General features: G+C 43.2%; 1 protein-coding gene across 10 annotated transcripts in view; it reads left to right on the top strand.

Moving 5' to 3' along the window:
• DTNA (dystrobrevin alpha) overlaps positions 1-25712 on the top strand; it is a 221230-nt gene that overhangs the window by 72367 nt on the left and 123151 nt on the right. For 2 of the 10 annotated variants that reach the window (XM_041473810.1, XM_041473808.1), the window contains one exon: positions 22938-23146. The exons of 7 other annotated variants lie outside the window; for them this stretch is intronic. The gene's annotated coding sequence lies outside the window, so the exon portion shown is untranslated. The remainder of the gene's footprint in view (positions 1-22937; positions 23147-25712) is intronic. One more of the 10 variants, XM_041473809.1, reaches the window with a different exon arrangement.

Raw genomic sequence — 25712 nt, 5'->3', positions numbered from 1 at the left:
CAGAATTGTTCTTTGGGTAAACTTCTCTGAGCAGGGAAGAAGCAGAGCCTCCACTGTGCCATGTGTGCTTGGGAGGTGTGGACTTACCCATCACCCCAGTAGTTGCAGCATTGTCCTGGTTCTGGACTTGCACTCCCTTACATTTCAGCAGCCACCCTGTACCTTTCCTGGGGAAAAACCTGCTCACACAGAAATGCTGAAATATTTTCGCCATTGGAGCACATCTTGGATGGTAAATCAAGGCTTGAATCCTCCCCACATGGTCTCAGCTGGGGCTTGGTGAGGGTGCGTGGGATCTCCCTGTGCTGGGTTTCCTTTCCTTTCCTCTGGAACAGCTACAAGCTGCTGGGTGCAGGCCAAGGCAGAGGAGGCAGCTGATGCACACCCCATTCTTGCCCTAACATGGAGCGAGGACAAGGCTGCAGGGCACACATAGATACAAAAGCTTTTTTTTTAATATCAAGACTAAGAACAAAGCACCTTGTATAGCAAAGTGAATTTTACAGCTTTTTTCCAGCCTGGAAAAGGTCTTTTCAGAGCAGATAGTGCTGGCAATGTCTCCTAATAAGTCTGCAGGCTTTACTCGAGGTATAACTCAAACTGTTTTTAACTCGAGGTTTAACTCAAACTGTTTTTTCATTCCTGAAAATTTTAAATTGTCCTCCCACATCCACAAAATTAAACAAAAGCAATGACTTTAAAACAAAATACCCCAATAAAAAAGCCCAAGTGAAATTCGTACATTTTTTCAGAGCAGCTTCCAAAAACCTGCCTGTAATTGTAGTTCTTAAGAGGACTTGCAATTTATGCAAAGCCTCTAAACATCTCCCTCCATCAGTAAGTTTTCTGATGCCATGTGAAGTACAGGAGTATGGCACTGCCAGCACTAGAGACGCAAGTATTCATTGTGTACCAGCAAGAGGACAAGGTATGTATAAAATACTTACAGAATTACGCAGCAGCTATTACTGTCATAAAAATGTTGGCAGCTGAGCACAGAGGAGAAGCCAAAATATGTTCCCCAGAGAGCAAAAGAGGAGCAGGACTGAGCAGTTAGATGCTGGCTCTGGGAACTGAACCATCCCCGTGTGTGTAGCCACTGTGCATGCTGTCTCTTGCCCGGGAAGGCTGCTGCAGCCTGTCCCCCCACAAACAAAGGTGCAAAAGCCCTTACATGAATGAGAGGGGAAGATGGAAATTATCTACAGAGGAAGGAAGTCTTTTGAGAATCACAACTCACTGTTTCAACTGCTTAAGGAAAAGCTTGTTTATAATAGTATCCTGTCAATAGGAGGTGTCTGTGTAGGTGGGTGTATATATGTACAGAATATATGTGTATGAGGAGAAAGAACTTTCACTGTGGTCTGTCAGGCTTAAGCACATGGCTTCTATTTTTCCTTGAACCCTGCAACTTCATTAAAAAAGGATAAAAAAGACATTAAGAAACTCCCAAGGTAGAGTGCATGTGAGTGTGTGTGTGCGAGGGAGTGTGAGTAATTTATCTTCACATTTAGCTGGAGCCTTGGTATTGTCAAAGCAGCTGAATCACTGCCTGGGAGCTGCCATCTTTGCCATGGTGATAATTTGTCAGAGTGCCAACACTGCTGCCTACTGTCTCTGAAGAGCTGACCTTGTAACAACATCAACACTCTTTCTTTGGCTTTTGCTGACATACTCTAGGCTCTGGAAACTGTTTTCAAAACAAATATATAATCAAGTGTTGTGCTTGTAAAAGCAATTGTGTTTCTGTCCGTCAGATTATTTTAGGGTGTCTCGCCTGCCAAAGGGCAAAGCAAAGGAACAAACAGGGAGGACACAACTCCACATAAAAATGAGGGGCTTTCCGTATACAGGAATGATGGGAATCAAAATTAACCAAAACATCACAAAATCAGGAGTTAATGGTAAAGGGGCAGCTTATGACTCCTTGTGCTGTTCCATTGTAAACTTTTGTTTCTTGAAGCAGAGCTCTGCAGACAACAGGAAGAACACACAAGGGCCAGAAGCAAGGAAAGCTCTGGATTTAATGCATGCTATATACTGGCTTTCTTCACGCTGGCAGGAAAAAATTGCCATCTAAAATGCTGATGGAAATGCTGATGAGAGAGGCTTAGCTTAGCAACTAGGGTAAAAGCATTGTCAGTACCTGAAAATATCAATTTTCTTGGCTCTAAGTTTACACTACTCTGTACCAGGTAACCTGACAAGTTCAGGCATTCCCCAGCTGGGGGACTATCTGAGCACTTTGTATTCCCTCTGTTCATGTAGATGTACCAAACTCCATTGCTCTCTGTGTGTCCAATGTGTTTTCCAGGGCACAGCTGCAAAGGAAGCAGAACAAGCCAGACACACGACTCAACTCACCCCACACTTGCTATGATTTTGACTGGGGGGCCAGTGGCAGTGAAATGCTGTTACTGATCTCTTTTCTTCTTTCTGTCTTTACTAAACTAAATTAATACAGCACTCACTGATGTCCTAAATGACACTTAATGGAAAGATTTTGTGATATCGGAGACCAAGTAGTGAATGCATGACAGGCTTTCCTAAAAGCTGCCATGCAACTTACAAAACCCATACATATGGTTAGGTAACAGCAGTTGTGATTTTAGATATGGGATTGGAAAATGCAGTTAGATTAAACCTAATACTCTGTAGGTTAAGACCAGAATGAAAGATGTAGCTAGCCAAAGTTTGGGGGCAACACCTTCATGAGACAGCCCAGTTTTCACTCCCCCTCAGAGATCTATTTTCAGGTGTTGCCAGAAAGGAGAACACTATCATTTATACCAACATGTTTCCCCTGGAACCTTCTGAAAGTGCAGTCCTTTGGATCTATTGAAGTCAGGTGAATATTTTATATAGCCGAAGTTTCACTTCTGCATGTAGAAATAAAAGTTACTCTTGATTTTGTGTAACAGAGGATAAAAATTGTGTTGTTTGTCCACTTTCTGACTTATTTACTTGAAAAACCTCCAACATAAAGCACTCTGAATTCAGCTTCTTCTGACACTTAGAGGAGCTTTGAGAGCTGTGGGATGTGGTTCACATGCGTCAATGTATTGCTCTGTCTTTATGTGTACGTGTTTGTATATATATATATATATTTATATATATACATATATGGCCAGCAAAACTGCAGAAAATTGTATTTGAGAGAAACAGCAAGCAAATTATATTTGACTTTGCATTGTTTTCCAGCTTGCTTGTGTTTGCAGTTTAGTGCTGGATTTTAACCTTCAAGTTTTCTGTTTGGGCTACATTTTCTTTTCACATTTCTTCCTGTTTAGCACTTCAATCAGAAGGTCAAAGAAACAAACTAACAATCAGGAAAAGACTGAAAGCAGGATTCTCAATGATGTGAAAATAACTTGCCATGAGAGTTATTTTTGGCCTTTTTGGAGGCAGAGGGCTAGGCTGTTATCTTGGACATTGGAATGATACAGCACTGGAATGATACAGCATCTCAATTTGTAAGGAGTGAGTGCTCTAAGTTGCTGGGCTTGTTGCATGTTGTCCAAATGGAATGTGCAAGTTTAACTTTGAAAGGAGCATTTGTGCCTGAAAAGAAAGAGGTTTTGTTGCCTTAACCAAAGGCATAACTGGGAATGGAAATCTGAATGGTCTCCAAGCTATGGTGGACAGGCAGTGACTAAATATTTTTAAACATGGCCACCCATATGCGTTCAGATTTGGGAAGGCTTAGGAGCTTGTTGGGTGGGCCGTGTATAAAATGTTTGCCTGAACCAAGGTTATAACAGAAATTTGGTGCAAATTAGCCTCCTGAGATACTCCTGAAAGCTCAGTTGTCTTTGCAATGGAAACATGAATTTTTTCTGATGATAGTGAGAAAATTTAGTCGTTTAGTGCGTGAAATCAGTTCACAAGACACATGGGTTATAGTTCATTCAACTTTATATTAAAAGCAGACACTAGGCTTTAGTGAACTATTTTCAAGCTAAATGTCAATCCCTGTAACACAGAAGCCTGCTTCTTACAGGTATAGCTTCTTCAGGATGGATGGCAAAAAGGACTTTCAGAATGACTTTCCAGGGGACTATAAGTTGTTACTGGCAGTGCATGATTTTAGGTAATGGATTTATTAGCTTATGCTATTTTTTTCCTTCCTGTGTGAGTGGGATCACACAGCAGAGACCTTCCCAGCATGCAGCCCTTAGTAATAGGTAAGGAAGATTTTTCTATCAAATGACAAATGAGAAATTGCTCCTTGTGAGAAAGCTAATTTGACACTATCTGAGGCAGACCTGCTAGGATTTCTACCAAGTAGTGCCTAAAAAATGCAAATTGCTTTTAAAAAATGAATATTTATTGTTTACTTCTGAAGACAAGGGAGCCATGCATTAGCTGCTCAGTGAGCAGAGTATCAAACTGGACCATAGAAGGAGAAGAGGAAAATACCAAGGAAAATAGGCCCGTAGGCTGAGCCAGATTTTTTCCTGATTTTGTGCATAAAAAGGTCTTGTTACAGCCATATCCTTTAAGTCCTGTGGAGTCAAGATGCATTGCCAAGAAAGGCTTTTGCATCTCTGATCGCATGCTGCCTTCTCCACCAGCCTGTATTTTTCTAAAAATAATCCTGATTTCATACCTTAGGTGATGGACCTTCTAGCAGCCGTAATAGATGCAGCCTCCCTGGAAAACAGTCAGTAATATGTAAAAGCATTGGATCCACTCTTTGAGGGGGGTTGTACAGAGCTTTTGAAGAGGCATCCTTTGTATTTTGAGCTGTGCTAAAATGTAGTGAGCTTATCCCAAGCCCTTTCTCCTTCCTTGGAACAAGCAAGTCACTGCTGAATACCTGGTATCTAACTCAGCAGAAGAACAAGAATTCCTTTTTTTCTTTAAAACAAGCAAAATCACTTGGCAGGGGGCAAATAAAGGATTTGTTTTCCTATCCATTGGGAGATTTGTCAGGCAGCACAGCCTGAAACATCTGCTTGGGGTGTGTGACAGTCACTAACAGTGGAGGGAGCATCCCAAGACAGGTGTCATATTCTCCATTTGATAAGCAGGGAAAAGAGCTGCCCTGCAATTGGCAGCACAGCTTTCGTGGGCTCTGGGTCCGTGTTGCTGCACTGTCAGTGGCAGATCCCTTCTCCCACGCACTCTGCTCAGCCCTCTTTGTGCCACCATCCTCACAGCTGTGTCAGCTCCTTTATCCATTTGGCTTCCGTGATGCTGCTATGCCAGATCTGCTGCACTACTGGAGCAGCAGTAATGTACAGCTGTGCATATTGTGGATGGAAGAGCTTGTAGGCAGCCCTGAGGTGTCATACATGTATTCACCAGGGTGCCAGAGGTAGGGAAAATATGCTGATGGTCATTCAAAGTATTTTCCCGGCACAGAGATGACTGTGGCTCGGTGACTCTCTGAACCAGAGGCGAGGTCTCCACACTTAGCAGCATTAGAATATGATGATGTGATGGTGTGTCTGACCCCAGCCTTCATGCTCTGGGTCTGCTCTCAGTGGTGCTTTCCCTCTCCATTTATTCTCCACAGCAAAAAACAAAGAAACTGGTGTAGTTTGATATGTACCTTGTAGTCATGCTGCACCCAGGACTGCTTGGCCTGACCAAGTAAAGCTGAACCTTAAAATTCACTGTGGATGTATCTGTATCCGTAAGGTTTCCCAGGATATAACCAGATGGCACCAGAGCAAACCATACCAACATTGATATAGGAGGGAGCACTTTCATGTGGCAGATTGACCCTGGATTGACTCCAGCTACCCATCAAAGCTTCTTTGTCACATTCCTCCTCAGTTGGGCAGGGAAAAGAAAACACTGTGAAAGGCTCATGGGTCAAGATCAGGACAGAGGGAGATCACTCAGTAGTTATTGTCACAGAACACTTGGGGAAGTTACATTCATTATCAAAGGAGGATAATGAGAAATAAAACTAAATTTAAAACTACTTTCCCCTTCCCTTTTTCCCAGTCTTATCTTAATTTCAAATTTTTCTGTACTTTGTTCCTCCCAGTACCACAAGAGGGAGGGGGAATGGCAGTGACAGTCAATTCATCACACATTGTCTCTGCTGTTTCTTCCTCTTCAAGGAGTCAAGAAGAAGACTTATCATACTCTTCCTCTGCTCCAGTGTGGAGTCCCTCCCATGGGAGACAGTTCTCCATGAACTTCTCCAACATTTGTCCTGCCCACTGGCTGCAGTTCTTCATTAACTGCTCCAGCATGGGTCTCCAATGGCTTCACAAGTCCTGCCAGCAATCTGGCTCCTGTGTGGGCTCCTTTTCCCATGGGGCCACAAGTCCTGCTCCACCATGTGCTTCTCATAGTGTCACATCCTCCTTTGAGCATCCTGCTGCCTCTGGTGTGGGGTCCTTCATTGGCTCTAGGTGGATATCTGCTCCACCATGGACCTCAATGGGCTTCAGGAGAGTCTCCTCTCATGCAAGAGCACCCCCTGCTGCTGCTTCTTCGCTGACCTGGGAGTCTGCAGAGCTTTTTTTTTCACATATTCTCATCCCTTTCTCCATCTGCAATAATTTTTTGTGCTACCACTGTTGCTGGTGGGCTCAGACTTGGCCAGCATCTTGGAGCTGGATAGCACAGACTCCATTGGACATGGGGGAAAAGCCTCTAGCAACTTCTCCCAGAAGCCAACCCTGTAGCCTATCCTCTACCAAAACCTGTCCACAAAAACACAACACACAGCATTATGCAGAGTTGTCCTCTGCCATTTTAAGAGATCAAGAAACTATTAACAGAAAAGCCTCAAGTAGTTTCTGTCACCCAGGAACATGTACGGGATCAAGAGTAACAATCAAAAAGCTGTAGTGCATCAAAGAAGGCAAGCAGCATCGATGGCATCCATGTGCAGGTGTTGGCCAGCTTATCCCTGACTGTTGTTTGACAGTACAGCACATCAGGCTTTTGGCTCCTAGAAACAGCTTCAGGGTATCTAACACCTAGCACTGGGAGAGGAGGTGGCAAAACACTGATCCCTGGTTTGCAGGCTCAGAGTCACTCAAAAGGCAGAGTGATCTGTGCGCAGTGTCAAGCCAACATAAGCTGTGCCTTGTATGCTGAGGCAGGTTTGACACCAAAGTGCTTGTGTGACAGTCTCAGATGCAGATCAGGTTTGTGCTGCTAAAGTGACCTGTCAGTCACAGGCTGCTTCAGTGGCCCTGGCATCCCAACATCAGCTCAAGTGTGGAGCGAGCAGGTTGAGCACTTTGTGTACACACACCACAGGATGATCAAGTGGGCTTCATGAAAAAAAAAACCCACACAAAATGAAAGGCTTTCCCTTCATCTTCTCCTGGGTCTTATCACCAGCACAGAAATGTGTGAACTTCATTTAAACAGTTTTTTCTCTGATGTAAGAATTCTGATCTTCAGTATTATGTCTAATTCAGTGTGTCTCACTGTCGTCCTGATGCAACACAATTTTGCAGTGTATCAGTAGTACATTTCTCCCTCACCATCCCATATTATAAGGGGTATCCCCTAAAATGTGAATTGCCCAGTCTAATAAGCATAGAAATTTTTACTCTGACTTACTTCACCTTTAGAAAACACTCTGGAAGTTAGCAGCTTTTTGGCTTAGTTGTGCTGGACCAGAACCATCCACTGCAAAGTCAGTACCATCACCATGTTTATACTGCTGTGAATAAGGAGCTGGGTCCACTTGTCTTTGGGTGTGCATTGGCACAGCAGGTCCTGCAGCCAAGTGCCCTTTGAGACTTGGAGAAGAACCATCATTTTGCTTTCACTCTGTGGCCAGGGTTCAGTGTAATTTTAAGGCCTTCATGGAAATAGCAAGAATGTAATAATACGTGTGTGAACAGTATAGAAACTCTGGGAGTTGGGGCAAGGGGAAACTTGGTCTATAAAAACATTGGCAAGTACTGTTTTGCCCTTCGTTTGAAGTACTGATGTGTTCAGTAGTTAGTGAAACACAGAGCATTCACAAACAAAGAAAACTGTTGAGAGTAAACAAAGATTTTCCCAAGGGCATTTGTGGCTGCTCAGTTTAGAAATTTAATCTGAAGGTCTCCCTCGGTGAAATGGGCTTTCGATTTGTGTCTTACCACTTCATTTTTGAGGTGATTGGATTGGAAATTGTTGTAAGATACTGGAAATTACTACAAAATCCTGAACCATTTAGAGGTCCTCTACAACAAGAGGTCTGCAAAAGCCTGTACTGTTGAGAAAGGCTATACAACAATGCCAGAGCTGTATTTATTGTTTTAGCAAATAAATTTGTCAAGCTGTCAAAGTAAACAAGAAAGAGATTTCTCAAAGACACACACATTGTATACCTGGGTGAATTCCTTGGGGAATCCTTTCCTTCCTCAGAAGGTGGTGCCTTTCATATCACTTGGGTGAGGATTAAGCACTCTCAGGCAGAAGGATGAAAATTGGTGCAGTTGCTTTAGTGAGACAGTGGGATGTTTATACTTTTGGCTCACTTGATTTATTGCTCAATTATTAGACTGTGCCCTGACACTGATGTGTGAGAGACAGGGAGAGCTATACATTTCTGCCTGATTTCTATTAACAGCCTCCCGAATAACAGCCTGTGTTAACAGCTGCTTTATCCCTTTCATGTTGAGGGAAGACATGTCTGAAAGTTTTTATACTGTCCAGGTGAGTTAGGGAGAGAAAGAGGGAGCCCTCATCGCCAGCTCAACCTTTATGTACAGTCCATTTATTTTTTTCACAAAGAGCAGTGAAATCCAAGGCATGTTGTAATGCTCATTGCTATTTTCTTATCTCCTTATTGATGCAACAGTTTAGAGAGAGGCTAACAGGTATGTAACTGATGAACTGCTAAGGGCTGAATGTTCAGGACATATTGTTATCATGTGAGTGTTAAGTGAAAGTCAACCAATCAATCCGTTCCCCTCATGCTCTTCACAGCGAATCTTTATGTTGATCCTGGTGGAGGGAGTGATGTCTTTGGGTAAGAAGGAATGGTGTTTTACTCTGTGCAGCTACACTGCAAGAAGACTGAATGTGTGTTATGTGAGATAATTTAACTGTGCTTCTGTGTGTTTGCATGGAGTGAGAAATGTGAAGTACTCATGCTGCTCGGAGAAGACACTGCCGGTGCTGTTACAAGGCACAAGGAACATAGGAACTGAAAATTCTGAGAAAATCTCCATTAAGACCTGAACTGACTCCAGGATGGGTTTACTGAACGGCTTCAGAAACTACTGATAGGTTCATATGAGCATGAATAAATGATCGTTAATAATAGTTATGATTCATAGGTGAGGGATGTGTGCCTTACAAGAAAGTTTTCTTTATAGCTGCTCACACCTTCCACTCTCTATTTTCACCATCATTTGCCTCTGCTGTGTCCCTTCTCTCCTGCTCTGATCCTATCTTTCATCATTACCTGTTACTCAGCCCACTTCTTCCCTTCTCCCCAGTATCTTCTGGTGTCCCAGGCCACTCTCCTGCCCAGGAACTCCCCTTTCTCCCGACTATCTCTGACTGGTCTGGCTTGCTTGCAGTCCTCTCTGCTGTAACAAACACTGCCCTGGGGCTCAAAGGAACAAGGTAGTCCTTGTATTCATATCCGGCTGGTGCTGAGCCTGTTGGGTTATTGTCCAGACAGTTCTAGCAGGAATGGGCTGTCTTGGATATTTTTAAGATTCTTGTCTATGTGATCTTATTATCACACCAGGCTCATAAATGTCTGTGTCCCCAGAAAAATGCTGTGAGATAAGATGTGCTATTAATCCTGTTTTATAGACAGGGGACTGGAATCAGAAGAAACAGGGAATTAAGCCAGAATCCTCCTGAATGACAAATTAGGAGCGTAATGCAATCTTTATGAATATGTTCTTTGTTTCAATTTGCCTGGATAGTTTTTTAAGTATGATTGCAAAAGAATGTGGTTATGTGGGACATGGAGAATGCTGAGCTACTCAGCTACTTTTTTTGTTTCAATTTTTACCAGCAAGTGCTCCCACCACACCACCCAAGTCACAAAAGGTAAAGGCAGGGACTGGGAGAATGAAGAACCACCCACTGTAGGAGAAAATCAGGTTTTAGACCATCAGAGAAACCTGAAGGTGCAGAATTCCATGTGACCTGATGAGGTGCATCTGTGAGTCCTGAGGGAACGGGCAAATGATGTAGCTAAGCCACTATCCATCGTACTTGAGAGGCTGGGACAGTCTGATGAAGTTCCACTGATTGGAAGGGGAACGGAGAACCATAGGGGAAGCATAACCCTCATTTTTAAACAGGGAAAACAGAATGGGCGTTATGGATGGACCACTCAGTGGATAAGGAATTGGCTGGATGGTCACACTCAGAGTTGCAGTCAGTGGCTCGATGTCCATGTGGAGAGCAGTGACTTGTGGCATTCAGGGGTTGGTGGTGGGACCAGCACTGCTGAATGTCTTTGATGGAGAGCGGGATCGAGTGCACCCTCAGCAGGTTTGCAGATGACAAACTTGTGTGGTATGGTCAATACGCTGGAGGGACATGGACAGGCTTGAGGGTTGGGCCTGTGCAAACTTTATGAAGCTCACCAAGAGCAAGTGCAAAATCCTACACCTTGGTCAGGGCAATCCCAAGTACAAATATGAACAGGGTGGAGAATGGATTGAGAGCAGCCCAGAGGAGAAGGACTTGGGGGTGCTGGTGCATGAGAGGCTGGACATGACCCAGCACTGTGCTCTTGCAGCCCAGAAAGCCAGTTGTGTCCTGCCCAGCATCCAAAGCTGCATGGCCAGCAGGGTGAGAAAGGATTCTACCCCTGTGTCCAGCTCAGGGGTTCCCAACACAGGAGCAGCTTAGACCTGCTGGAACAAGTTCAGAGGAGGCCACGAAGATTATTGGAAAGCTGAAGCACCTCTCCAGTGAACACAAGTCTTGAGAGTTGAGACTGTTGAGCTTTGAGAAAGGAAGGCTCCAGGGAGTCCTTATTGCAGCCTGTCCATACCTGAAGCCAGTCTCCAAGGAAGCTGAAGAGAGACTTTTTAGAAGGGCTGAGAGTGAAAGGACAAGGGTCAATGGCTTTAAACTGACATTAGGTTGGATGTAAGGAAGAAATTTTTTATTGTAAGGATGTTGAGGCACTGGAACAGGTTGCCCAGAGATGGGGATGCAATTGTTCAGTGCCAGGTTGAATGAGATTTTAAGCATCCTGGTCTAGTAAAAGGTGTCTCTGCCCATGGCAGGGGGCTGGAACTACATGATCTTCAAAGTCCCTTCCAACCCATGAATCTGTGTTGGAAAATGTCCCAACCAACTTGGCTTTTCACAGTAAGTGTACTTACACAGTACATTTTTTCTTACAGTGCACTGTAAGAAAAAGTCTCATATTTCAGGTGCAAGTTTTGAACTCTCTGAGCAATGCTTTCTGCAGTGTATAAGCAGATAAGCTGATTTCAATTATCTTTCATTTGATTGCTTTCTATTTGTTTTCAGCACTGTCGTTAAAAAAATAAAAAAAGACCCCAACATTTATTTAAAGGTACCAGTACTGGATTTAGCTGTAGCAAAAGTTAAGTGAAGTTAATCTCTGCTGGGGAGAATGGAGATTTAAACTGACCTCGCAGGAGAATAAATCAGGAACTGAACAAAGATTTTGAGTTGCCCTCAAGAGAAGCAGAGGTTGCAGCACTGAGCTGCAAATAGCCCCAGGTATGAGCTGACTACACAAAGGAGAGAGTCCTGATTGCCCTTCTCTCAGTTGGTCCATTCTCCTTCCTGCCAACTGTACTAAGCAAGAAAAATGGACCAAACAGAAGAACTCCTAGGCAAACTTCCCATTTGGAAAATCTGAGCTATATGGGCTTTCTCATGCACTGTCTGTGAGCCATTTCCTTTCTGCAGACAAGGTGAGGTACCCAGGTGCCTGGCACATTCTCAAAAACTGGTCCTTTGCGACTGTGTGGTGAGGAACAGGTCCTGGAAACCAGTCCTTGGTACATCTACCCCCTCATTCCTCCAGGCTCAAGAGAATCTGAACCCAGGATCCCCTGTTAGGCCAGCTCAAATAAAGAGTGGCAGCAGAACTTGAAAGTTCGCTCCACACTCAGCTACTAGTTTTAAGTATTTATTGCAAATACTTAAGTACTTAAGTGATTTCTAACATGTGTCCTCTTGTAATTTTTTCTAAAACAAATTTCCTGTTGTAAACCAAAAATAATACACCTAGTTATGAATGATGTTGCTTTTACTGTATTCCTTAAGACTTTACAACTTGCCTCTCATCCCTTGATGGAACAATTCTTAATATACAGTGTTCTCAGTGATGCCAAAATATAAATTATAATTTGCTATATTTTCAAAGATACATTTCATTTTGAAGTAGTTTTGCAAAATGTCTGGTATGTTTTACTATTAAAAAAATTTCCATATGGAAAGCAACCATGTTGCTACTGAACTGGAAAAAAACCAAAAGTTTTTGGTGTCAGGTGGGACAAGTTCAGGAGCAGAATTTCAAAGGAAAAAGTAAAACCAGAAATCCACAGTTTTCTCTGAACATCAGTAGCTTTGATTTTTAAGTAACTGGTTGAATATGGTATTTTCAAGGTAAATGTAGACAAATCCTTTAAAAACAAATTTTTAGTTACAGATTCTCTGAGAAGTTTGTCATTGTTAGTCATAATAAGGCCCCAGTGAAGGCAAAGCAAACAGATCTGATGGACTAATGCTACCAGAGGACAGTCAGAATGGATGTGGAGTCGTTGCTTAAGCTGTGTGGTATATTTGTCCCTTCTCCTACAGTATAAAGAGATAAAAATATTGCTCTGTGTGGTTTGCATTTTGGGTCTTGCTTCCCCCACCCCAGAAAACTTTCATTTTCCAGTGCAGGAAATATCCATTTCATTATGCATTTTTTTTACCACAGTTGAGTGACCTGTCATGCTCATGTTGGCTGTGGTTGCTCTATGATCTGCAGACATTTCAGCAGTTTCTGTAGTGGCTGCTGCCCTGGCTGCCCAGGCCAGATGCCCAAGACATGCAAACACTTTATTTGCATTCTTGCTCCCACGTGCTGACTGGTTTGGTATTGGTTAATTAAAACTGGTTTAATCATCTGCAGCTGTATTCAACTTGATTTCTTCACATACAAATTCCTAACTATCTTCCCCTAGCATTTATCTGGAGATATGTTAATAACATCTGTAGAGATAGATAAGGATAATGTCAAGATTATCTATATTTACGCAAGTGCTTCATTTGGAGATCCACAGTGTAATGCACCAGTAATTCCTGAGTGCTTGAATTCCAGGAGGGCAGTACCTCCATTTCCTGGGCCAGACTGCACTTAACTCTTCAGGTCATAAAGGGTTTTGACTCTTCAGGTCATAGAGGGTTTTCTCCTGCAGTGCTTGATGTGGAGAATCATCCCTGAGAATGGACACCTGTTAGTCACCTGACAGGCTCTGCTGTTTCTGCTTGCAGGTGAAAATATAACAGGATTCTTGGGTATCATGAACATCCTCTCCCCCTTAAACAAACATCCGGTGACTCAGGTTTCCTTTTGTCCAAAATTGCTGAAGAGGCACTTTAGAAAGAAGAACAAGTTGCATTAGGATGCAAAAAGACGTTGCTTTTAATATGTTCAAAGCTGCTTAAGGAGAAATGGATCCCACAAAACTCAGGATAAGTACAGGATTTAGAGTGTCTTTTAGAGGTACTTTATAGCTTCCATCACAGGTGAATAGTAGCTGAGAGAAATCCTTCCCGTCATATAAATGTGTTTCATTGATTGACGTCTGGAATAAAGGCAAGATCGGGGGTTCTTGCATGAGCCTGGGAAGAAATGTCACTATATCTTGTACATCCATGTATCAGGAAAACAAGAGTAAAGGTGCAAGCATGGCACTAGCCTGAAGACTAGAAACTTCTGTCTTCAGAAAGGGCTGGATCTAGAAGGGAATAGGTCTGTGTGTCCTCCAGCTCCCCTACACAGTCAAGAACTTCCAGTGTCTCTAAGGTGTGAGGAAGTGAGTACTGGAGTCCTGGGTTGTCTTCCCACCTGCCAGGTACACACGAAATAAAGAGGATTTTACAGAGCAGAGGCAGAAGGGGAGAAGTTTAATCAAGTTTGGTGGTGCATTCACACTGGCATGCATCTTTTTAGTAGAACTGGAGTGGGAAATGTGAGGCTGCAGGCAAAGTGAGATGTGATTAGATGTAGCTCATTGATCAGGGAACTGACAGTCAGTCAAAGAGGATAGTAGCACACAATGCTAGGTTTTAGGACAGCTATACGTGAAACGTGTCATGGTACTGGGACATCTGGCTTCCCAAATGTCTCTGCTGATCTTTCATATGCAATCAAATCAAAACTCTCCCTATTTTATAATTTTTGTCCTCTTTCATCTTTTTTGCTATGGATGGCAGACCTATATATTCTTCTCAGTGCAAAATTCAAAGACTTAGGGATCATGCTTCTGTTTAAACGCTGAAGTTTAATGTGGTCAGGGCACCAGACGAAAAGGCAAGGGGGATTTGTCATTTATCTTTTTAACTTTAGCCAGAAATTAATTTTAATTTAAATTTGTTTTCGGGGAAAAGTATGGGCCTGAGTATTGCCATAATATATGGCATTTTCTAAATTGTCAAACATTGTTTCTAAAACTATTTTGATAACACTCAGTTGTGTTGGGTTCACAGTTACAGATACCTTCTTGCTATGGCGATTGTCTGATACAAATACCAGATGTTGCTATTGGAAGAAAAGCAGCTGTAGTTAAATTTAGGTAAAAATGAAGGAAATAAAGTGTTGTCAAAACAAAGATGATAAACTGAGAATACTTCACTTTTCAACTGATACTGAAACTAGAGCTTAAAATAACAACAATGAAATTGCTAAAATACATTTGACCAGATTCTTCAAAATAAAATTAAGACATTTCCTTGTTCAGTGAAAATTAATTAAAACTACTGTTTTACTTAATATGAATGCATTTTGGGTTGGTGCTCTATTTTTAAATGATCAGGAACCCAATGCTGAGTCACTTTTTCAATATGAACCTCCAGGCTGTTTTAGTGTGGTGTTTTAAGAATTGTGTAGGTCTCCTCAGGAAGGCAGGGACTGTTTTGCCTCTCTTTTAATCAACATCATTTGTTCGCTTTCCCTCATTGGCCTCTCAGAGCAAAAGGCTGCTTATCTACTCGAATGGAATGGGAACTTCTCTTCTTTTGGAAAAGCACAGGGAGAAGATTTTCATTTGAGTGTTAAGTAGGAAATGAATCCAGCCTGTCAGAGCTGGAAACCAAACGTATTAACTCTTTACAGACTTTTCTGCCAGAATGCTTTATGCCAAAACTCTGTATGGAATGTTTTCAAGGGAAATTAGCTGGATAAGTGTCAGGAGAAGGCAAACCAGACAGCTGGCTTCAGCAGTGCTTGTGCTACCCACAGCCTTGACTCCGTCCAACAATCCCAGATGGATTCCCCAGCAACCCAGCTCAGGGGTGGTACCTCTCCTGGCTACTGTAGTTCTACTCTCTCTCACCATCTTGTCCCTCTGTTTTTAAGCTGCTCTTGGCTGTGGTTGAGTCTTTTCGCACACTGTTAAGGGGGCAGCTGCCCACAGCTTCTCTCAGCCTTTCTGGGGACCCCCTCCCCTGCAGAGCCATGCGCAGGGAAAAAGGGTGGACACAGGAAAGGGTCTTCCAGGTGAGCCCACTAGATATGGGTGGAAACCACTTGCCCCTTGAGATTTGGGAATAGGTTGTTACAGTAATTGTGAAGTTTGTTTCTGGCTTTGTGGCTGAAGGTTGCAACAAACCGGTTGCAGCTGAAGCTGGAACCCTGTTCAGCCACCTGAGTTGATGGCAGGCATCCAACCTGACTAATTTTAGCCAGGATGCTCTTTGGTTTCCTGCACATTTCACACTTCAATGAGTCAAAGTGAAAGAAAGTGTGGATATTATGAACGAGGTCCCAACTTCCACTTAGAGCTCTTTGGACACTGGCATGTGTATTGTATGGCCAGATGAAAGCAGCGAAATGTCCCGTTGCAGTGTCCTCAGCTTGATGGAGAGTGTTTCATGTACTGCACAATGACAAAGTTCACTGAAACATGATGGTCAAGTTTATTTCATTTTGTCTTCTTGCACCTTTTCTTTTGTTCCCCATATAACTGTACTTCAGCATACTCCCAGCAGGAATGTCAGGCTTGCCTTGGTAAAAGTCATGTAAAAACCTGCACTGTGGTTTATACTGTTTGTAGTCGCATTTTATAATGTGATTATAATCGCATTTTCCTCGAAAATTTCTCTAGAAAGGCTTTTACATTCATCACAGCTCTGTTCCTTCTACTTACCTTCTGTGCTAATAGCAGATAGACACAGTTATACCTACATATTATTGTAATTGTAATTGTTGATGGTGCCCTATTTAGTTCACACCATTTCTTTCTGTATAGTAATAGATTTGCTGAATCTGTCCATTTTTGCTTTTACTAAATTAAAAAGAAGACACATTAACATGCTTTCAAAGAGATCTAGGGAGAGGGAAACCACTACCTCCCAGTGCATGAATTTAAAAAAAATGCTAATAGGCCCATAAATGAAAATCAAGAGTTGTTTTTATTTCAAACAGCTGCATCTCTGTCAATGCAAGATTTATTGGTTTCCAGTCCTCCCAAGGAACGTGCTTAGTTGGACTCATTGAATTTAGAAGCAGACTTTCTTCCACACAGCAGAGCAGGGGTGCAGGAGCCAGCAGATCCTGTGAGCCTCACTTGTGCTTTGGCTGCATGGAGCACAGTGACCTCCAGCAGTGAGTCTATTCAGAAATACTGGCTCTGTTAGGTGTAACACAGGGCCTTCAGAGAGCCAGCTTATATCTGATTTGCCTTCTTGAAGTCAGCCGTGTGATGGAGATGTGTTCTGCAAAATATGATGGATAAAATAGCAGAGGATTTAGGCTTGTACATACAGCCTTACCTTGTGCTTGGTTTGTCTGTGGTGCGGGTAGAGGCTGCATTGGACCAGGTAAGGCAGTGTTCAATCTTTGTTTCTCTAAAGTCTGTGCATGAATGTGGTTTTGGATCCCCTCCAGAGTTCTGGGGCTCTTGTCACTTACAGGGAAACATTCACTCAGTTAAGAGCAGTGAGGAGGTGGAAGCATCTCAGGCACATTGCTGCTTCCTGCTGATCTCCCAGACTTATTTTGGCAAGTTTCTAAAAAGGACAAAAGATGGCTATTGGCAAAGAACTATAAGTAAAAGCATTGGGGGTAAGATAATAAAGCAATAAGTAACATTGCACAAAATCCTACATTTGGCCTTCCTTCAAAAGTATAGATGAGTGCCATGAAGTGTAATCAAATATTAAAGTAAGAGTTAAAAATACTTTTAGCTTAATGCATTTCTCTTAATCTCTTATTCGTGTTACTTTTATTCTGTTACTGCTCACCTCTGGTTTTATATTAAAAAGCTGCAGAAATAGAAGTACAAAGTGCTGTTCAAACCATAAAGCAAACAAAAGAAAATAAAAATATACTTATTTATAGAATTTTTTTATTTGAAGTCATTTTGCATACTGTGTAATAATAGTATATTTGAAAATTGAAGATGTGATTATTTGGAAAAAAAAAAAGTTGATTGTATGTTTTAAGGACTGTTCTTGTTAAATACTATGGTTCTTTTTTTAGTGAGAAGCCTTGTCAAACAAAATTGTGTTGGGTTTCTGTTGCTTGAGGGCAAAATAACTTTCATAGCATTGAGGGAGGCATGCTGTTGCAGCCCCACAGCAAGAATGCTCAAGCTGCCTGGCAGCACAGGAACACAGCAGCAAGCTTGAGAAGACATGTGTGAAAGCAGATAGATAGGAATTTGTTCTCGTTGCCGTGGTGTTGGACACTGTTTACTTCACCTACGAGCTGAGTCTGGTTCTTCCCCTGTCTTCAGGAAACCTGCAGACCTGACCTGTAGCCAGGTACGGCTTCAGAGAGGCACTCAGCTCCCCGTAGCGTATGGACAAGAAATGTATGGATTTTTTCTTTTCTTTGAAATAAGGTTTCTGGCATTTGTGGCTGAGGAGGAAAGCCCCAGCTGGTGAAGCGTGCATTATCTGTGCAGCGGTGTTTCAGGTACCTGAGCACACGGCACGGTCAGCTGGCCCTGCGTTGGCAGCAGGAGGCCCACAGAGATGGGTGCTGTTGCTTCTGTCCCCCAGGCCTGGCGCTGGCGGGTGAGATCAGGGCTGGTCCTGAGGTCTCATTTAGCTGCTGGCCTCTTTGCTCCAGTCCCACCCTACCTCCAGACCGCAGGATTGCTCTCAAATAGAGATGCTTAGCTGTTCTGAAATTTGTGGCAGCTTAATGTTTATCACAGATGAGGAACCGGATGAGCGCTGCACATCGCTTTCCCTCATAGTATGTGCCAAGCTGTAAATATAAAATGCCAGGTTGTGGTTATAAAAGCAGGCTGTAAGATAGATATGGCACACTTCCCTCGATACCCTTAAACTAGGTAAAACAAAACAGGCCAGACATGCATATCCATTTTATCTTTTCAGCTACTAATGTCATGGTGCTGTCTTCAGTGACTTTGGTTTTATCATGGTGCTATAACTGCCAGTGAACTACTGAACTTAAAAGGTTATTGGCATATCCTTTGTAATTTTGAAAATAAAATATCCTTGTCTCCCTCTGGCTGAGTGGTTAAATCACACTACAGTGGCCCTACTTGACAATTTTCTCATGAAAGACTCAAATCCTAGGGTTAATTAAAGCATGGAATAAGTATCTAGGGAGGCGTATGTAAATGCTAACAGGATTCCTACTACATATCTATAGAGGCAAACATCACCATGTATAGTTTATGCTAAACTGAAAAAAAAGGAAATCTTTAGATCTCTTGCAAGGCAGTTTTTTTTTATATTTTGTGACAGATGTAGGCAAAAAAATCCTTCAAACTTAACAAAACAAAATTTGATAATGACAGTATGTAAATATATCCCTAATAATCATAGGGATTAAACGTTCTGGGATATTGTGTAAAGCTTTGTATTTGCAGGAATCTTAATACCTGTTCCTATTAGAGGAACCTGGATCTGGGATCAGAAAGCAAGGAAGACTGCTGTGTCTGACTGAAACTGCTGGGGAAACTTTAGCAATCCAAATTATCTACTGATAACATAATCTGGCCAGTACTGCAGGGCAGAATATTATGGAGAAGAACTGCATGACTCATAATGATAAGTGATCAGAAATATTGCTCAGCTCCTTGTCTAAAAGCCCTGGTTCTGAGAACATCCACTGTCACTCACCATCCAACCCTGGCACAGGCACTGACCCCGAGGGAAGGGTGGCACTTCCTGACTTCCACCCGCCTCCTTGGCTGGCCTCCATTTTGCCCACAAGGTTTGTTTTTCTGTACTGGGTTGACTTTCTTCAGTTTGTGCTGGTTAGGTCAGGTAAAGGCAAATACATGGATGAAGTGACCTAGAGCTTCAGGCAGAAGCCCTCACCACTATTCTCTCAGCAGCTATAACCACTCTGGCATAAGGGCATTCTGCAAAAGGGCCTTACAGCCCCTGGATTACCTGGATTTTACTCTGCGCTCCAGTCATTTATTTTGTTTATTTTAAAAGAGGTTAAGTTTTGTCTGCTTGGAGCAGAACCTTAGGAGACGTACTGATACCATCTGCTTTAAGCGTCCAACTTGGATGCATTTCAGATGACAGCGTTAGGAGCAGCAATTCCCAGTAACTTCATCATAGAGAGGAAGGTGCCTCCACATGGGCAATTCAGGTCATTCATGTTAGATGCTTAAAATAGAATATATGCAAATTCAGACTGTCTGCTGCCTTCACCTCATCCATTGCTTACGTCTGTTTATGTCTTAAAGGTGATTTCTCATTGAACTGCTGAAAGAGACCTTGCACTCTTTTGAAATGGTCTGCCCATGTGAAAAAAAGGGTGTCTGTGTTGAGCCATGACTGCATGCCAGTTTCATGCCAGCATGTGTGCCCCCAGCATGCACTTCACACCTGAGCTGCTTGGGGGTGCACCTTGGAGGTGCTGATGGGTGGGCAGTGGTGGGGGACGAGAGAGCAGGAGATTTGGGCAGGAGCAGCCCCTTGCTTTTGGGTGAGTGGCCAGAGGCCAGTGGCTGGGCTGATTTAGCCCCGATGGTTTTTTGAGGCAGTTTGAGCTCTTGCCTTTGCAGAAATATGTTAAAATATAAATGAAGAAATGTGTTTCATATCAAACCATCTCTGCAGGAGTGTAAGCAACCGTGGTGGTAGGGAACCTAATTGCCAGTTTATTTGTGGATGTTTTTTTAAATATATCCTTTTGAGAACCATTAGAAAAAGGCTGTTTCATCAAACTGCTCCCTGGCCCCTTGTGTTTGCATGTTTGCTCTGCTGCTTTGGAAGTGCTCGAGCTGTCACTCTGCTGTAGAGCTGTAGTCCAGTCTTCAGACATTTGTTTCCCCCAGTGTTACAGTGCTGCTTCGTGGCATCCCTGGCCTTGTGTTCAGTGCCGTAGTAACCACTCTCTGGAAGGGCAGCGGGACAAGACAGGAACATGTCAAGCACCTAGAAGAGAGAGAAAAAATGCGACACCTGACTTGACAAAGTATGGATGGCAAATATTTGACAATGTTTTGTGGTGGCTTGTGAGTTCTCCCTAGGAAGGAGAAATACGGAAACAATTCAGAATAGTGAGCAAAAATTCCTAGTGGCCCACCAGTAGTTAACAAGGGAATTGCACAGACCAGTCCTGTGTTGGAAAGAATATGCTGCTTGTAGCAGCATGGGGAACACAGGTCAAACCCTCCAGTTCCTAGGCTGTTCACAGGCACTCTTGGGGAAGAGGTAGGAATGATGAAAAATAGGCTGGAAATTATATATATTCTTGCTTGCTTGCTTCCTTGCTTCCTCTCTTTTTCTCTTCCCTTGCCCATGTATCTGGATTTTCTCAGTTGTTCAGCAATCCTGTAGGAGCCAGTTGAGAAGCTCACAGGCATCTTGCAGGCATCCATGGAGGTGTGTGCAGACAGGGTTGCTGCACTTGCTCTCTGCCAAGGTAGGGTCCCTCGTTTGGCTTGGTGTGGCAGTGTACTTGGGTGGCACTCCTGTCTTCCCAGCCACACCTGGAGTCCATTGCTGGTAGGCAAAAAGCGAGGCTGAGCCCAGGCTTCAAAGAGCTTTTGCTCATTCTGACCTATTTAGCTTAAAGTGCTTTATTTTGCATTCAGAGTTTAATCTCAACCAGAGGCACACACTCTGTGAGGAATCCAACTCATCAAATAATTAAAATAATTTTTTGGGACACTGTGGGTTCTTGCACCATAGGGCTTGAGTGTTTATTTGGCTGCCAGTGGCATGCACTGCCAGTTACCAGATAGCTGGATCCTCAGGGAGGAGGGGGAACAGGGGGAAGGAGGAGCTGTAAAGACTTTAGTTGTCATAACCTTTTTTCAGCTATTACAAGATAAGGGCGCAGTTTCGTAACACAAACTCTGCCTGCCTTCAGTGCGAGGTCTCTCCCGTGCTAATCCAGAGATGCTTCTACTGTCTCTTCTCTTTGCCTTCCCAGCGGTGCTGGAACTAGAACAGAAGAGTTGCGGTGTTGTGAAATGTTTCAGACGCAGAGAGGATTCTGCATTGTATTTCCACCAATGTGGCCTGAGGCCATATTTTAATTTGAGAAGGGCATCCAGGTCAGCTGGAGCCCAGACAGGTTTGTTAGCACTGGTGCAGCCACAGCCATGCTCTCTGGCTGGCCCTGCCCTCCCATGCAGTGGTTTGCATGGGACTTGGAGGTTCTGCAAAGCCAGCTGGATCCATGCTGTTGGGGCCTGCAGAACCCTGAGGTGATGTCCAAGTGATTGCGAGATTTGCCTGAGTCCAGCATGGCAGGCTGGGAGCCAGAGCTGGCACAGCATCTTGTTGACACCCCTCAGGAGCCAACTGGGTGCCCTTGCACTGTGCCCAGCAGCTCTGCTGAGACATCGAGGCTGGCTCAGGCAGGATGCATCTTGGATCAATGGGACTTAATGGTCCTGGCTCCTTGTGAAAGCAATTAAATGAGGAAAGAAGACTGGGCACTGGTCTCTGTAAAAAGAAAGCTTAAAACTCAGATAATCTCTGGCTCAGAAATCTGGCATCAAACAGACCCAACCACAGGTTGTTTCCTTTTAGTATCTCGCCATCTCCTGGGTTTGCAGCTCAACCTTCAGCCCTTTGGGCAGCATTGGGGAGGCCTTTTCTGCCTGTTGACCCAAGCAGCTGCCTGGTGCCTGGGCAGGGGTGCTGTGAAGGAAGTCATGCTGTCTGTCAGGCAAGTGCAGCAGCGAGATGTGACTCCCTGCGCCATTTCCTGCTTGGCTTTGGCAGTGCTGGAGCAGTGCCGTTACACCATCCCTTGTGCTCGCACTGCCTTTTAAAGGAAAAGTCAAGTCTCAGCAGCTGCTGCAGGCTGAGTTCATCCAGAGGGAGTCAGTACCCACAGGAGCCAGGCTTTACCTTTATTTTGTATGGCTCGGGTATGTCGGAAAGGATCAGTTATCCTATGGCAGTAGGAACAGAGCCCTCTAGAAGATTCAGTAGCATTTCTTCTGAGAAAATATTTTGATGGGGAAATAGCCATTCATCTTACAAGTGCACATGTGCTTGATGCCATCTGTGTCAGGCAGCCCCTGCCCAACAGGTGTTTAAAGAAAGGCAGAGTAACCTTCCTCTGAGTACATTTGACATTGGCTCCTTCTCCTGTTGCATTTCCCAGGTAGTTATTAACTGACTCTGTTCCAGAACAGTGAGCACGCGATGATGCTTCAAGCCGTGCCCAGCCCTTTCCGGACAACAGTAACTGCCATCTGGAAGCTGGTTTCCACCTTTCTTAGCACATTCCAAGTGCCTACCTGTGTTAAAAAAGTCCCTGAAGAGTTCTGGGCTGTTTTGCATTACTGACAGGCACAATTTCTAAAACTGTCTGGATTTTCCTGCAGGTCCCCTGAAGATTTTTACAAATCCATGGGATGAAGGAGATCTGGGTTTGGAAGGAACACAGCAGGAAAGATAAAGACTCTGAAAGCGTGAAATCATGAGTGACATGGGAGGCTGCTTTTGGCCTTGGGACATCAGAGAAGACATGAATTATTGAAATTATGGCTCTGTTAATCTGTGTGTTGTCAGCCCTTCTATAAACAGTGAGCAGGTGCAAGTCCTGTTGAGTGGGAAAGCCCTCTGGTTATGGAGTTGGGGGGGGACTTCTGCTGGGGCTCCAACCTGCAGCTTCAGCTGCCTGACCTGGATCATTTGTTGGCTCAAAGTGAGAGATATTGCTCTTCAAAAGCCTGTGTTCATTTCTTTTCTAACAGGTGATGCTGTTTAATAGATTCCATTAGAATCCCTTAATAGGTTTTGTTTTTACTTTTTTTATTTTATCCAGAGTGCGAGTGAAGCCACTAACAGTACTCAAGTCAGACTGTAATATTAACAGATGTGCCTGGAAAGTTTGCTTGTCTTTCAGCTTTTGGGGCTTTTTTGCAGTTGTTGGTGGGTAAAGCACTTAACACAGTGTTGCAAACAACTGTGTAGCAATTGAAACTCAAACACATTATACAACCTCAGGATGCGCTTTATGGCCTATCTGTTCTGATCGTTAGCATCAGGGGAAGAAAATTCACTGTGTATTAAAAAGAGAATGGCATTGAGTAACTGTAGAAATTATTGTGAGGAGAATCCTCTTGCACCATGTGTTTTGACCCTGTATCCAGAGTGCCAGACAGAATTTTAAATGTGAATCAGTAGGTAAATACCTATTTCAAGGCAAAGTAAGGTGACTCTTTCAGAAGCCTGCATTGCTATTTCCCATCTTCAGAGGTCTCTTAGAACAGCTGCTACTTTGAGCATCTTCAGAACTGGAGATCTGTGGACTCCAAAGCCAGCTTTTGCTGACAGATACAGCAACATGCAGATTCCACAAACAGCTTTGGCAAGTCTTGTATGAAAATAGGGTAAAAATATTATGAATTAACTTGGATAGAGTTTGACTCTACTTATAAAGCAGTAAAAGAGAATGAATTAGTAATTAGGGGTTTATTTTTATTTTGGACTCTCTAATGGAGTGGGTTGAGGTCCATGATAGCAGTAGCTGTTTTTTCTACATCTTCCATTACGTTCAGAGAAATTGAGAACTAAATAGAAAAGTTGACTTTTTGATGAGGTAGTTGCTGGACTACATTCTGCAGCAATAGTACCTTTCACACCTTGAACAGGCTTTTAATCCCAAAAATGAGAAGCAGTTAGTCCTAGTCAAATTGCCTAGCACGTTTTGGGGAAGGCAGGTTCCTGGGAAAAAGTTATTAGGACCATTTCAGAAGAGCAAGACCCAGTTCATGTGGCAGGTATTAGGTTGCCGCTACTTCAGTCCCTTCTCTTGCAGAAGCTTTCTGCAGGGGAAAGGCTTGGCTGCATTACATGTTCTGTCCTTTTCTCTGCTGAAACTGCTGGAGGAAGCATATGGCCCTGCTTTGCAGGAAGAATTTGTCCTCCAAGACTCAGTTGCAAGACTGGGACGTTAGTGTGATAATTCATGTGTTCTAGTACAGTTCCTAAGGCAAACTTTGAATGGCATTCATAAGTTGTCTCAGTAGTGCAAGAATACATTTGAAGCTGTAAAGCATCAATGTTTAACTCAAAAGGCTCTGCTATGGTTAGTCCTCATGCTTAATCTGGTAGGGCAGTATTAATAATGATTATTTAGCTGTTTCCAGATAAATTAATTTCTGTTCCACAAGCAAAAAATTTTGTAAAAGTCTTTTTCCAGACCACAATGGTGAAAGTGCATGGTTGTTTTGTTTCTGAAGGTGTAAATCTGGTGTTCAGCACCTGTACTGGTACTGTATCTTTACCTGCATTACCAGTGAATTTCTGACTGCTGAGCATGATTTTGTGATTGCAATTCCTATGGGGATAAGGACCTAAATTTTGAAACCAGTGAATGGCAGGAGCAGAAAAATAATTATCTGCTTAAGGGTGTTGATGTCATACTACTGACTCATTTGTTTTATTAAAAATAAACCCCAAGTTGTCCCCCAAAGCAAAACCTATAGTTTATTTGTGTCTGTCTTTTTAAACTTTGCCATTACTTAGCGCTCACAGGTGACATGAGCCTATCTGGGTTAGATTTGCTGCATGAGAAAACAACCCTGACTTTTACCGGGTGGGTGGACAGGAAAAAAACCTAACTTTTTGTCAGTCTTTTGTGTTGCAGCAGCTGGATTCATTGCTGCTATAGCAACACACCACATGATGAGGTGTATTAGATTGCTCTGCGCAGAGCACGAGAGGGAAAAGGAACATAGCTCCTTGCTGAAGGTAAAGGTTGCACTGGAGTTCCTGCTGGAGAGCTGGGGAAGGTCAAATGCTCCAGATCCCAGTACTTGTTGTGCACAGAGGAAGGTAGAGGCGTGTGGAGGTGTTAAACTGCAGACCCAGGTAAGGTACAGCTGCATCGATTAACCTGAGATCTTAACCCTCCTCTGTCTGGCAGCTCAACTTCCCAGAGAGTTTTCTCTTAGCTTTTCCAAGTGTTTTTTTTTTTAAAGTTGCTTTGCTAATGTGACAACGTGAAAACATTGACAGCAGTTGGAACAGTTAGAGAGAGACTTCTACTGCAGAGAGACCAGTCTTACAGATTAAGAGGTGATTACCTTCAAATCAATGCAAAAAGTATATGTAGGGGGTTATTGTTGTTCTAGCTTCACTTGAAGGTGTTG

Source organism: Pyrgilauda ruficollis, unplaced genomic scaffold, assembly GCF_017590135.1.
Source record: "Pyrgilauda ruficollis isolate IOZ18807 unplaced genomic scaffold, ASM1759013v1 scaffold30, whole genome shotgun sequence".
NCBI lineage: Eukaryota > Metazoa > Chordata > Aves > Passeriformes > Passeridae > Pyrgilauda > Pyrgilauda ruficollis.
This window is presented reverse-complemented; position numbering and strand designations above follow the sequence as displayed.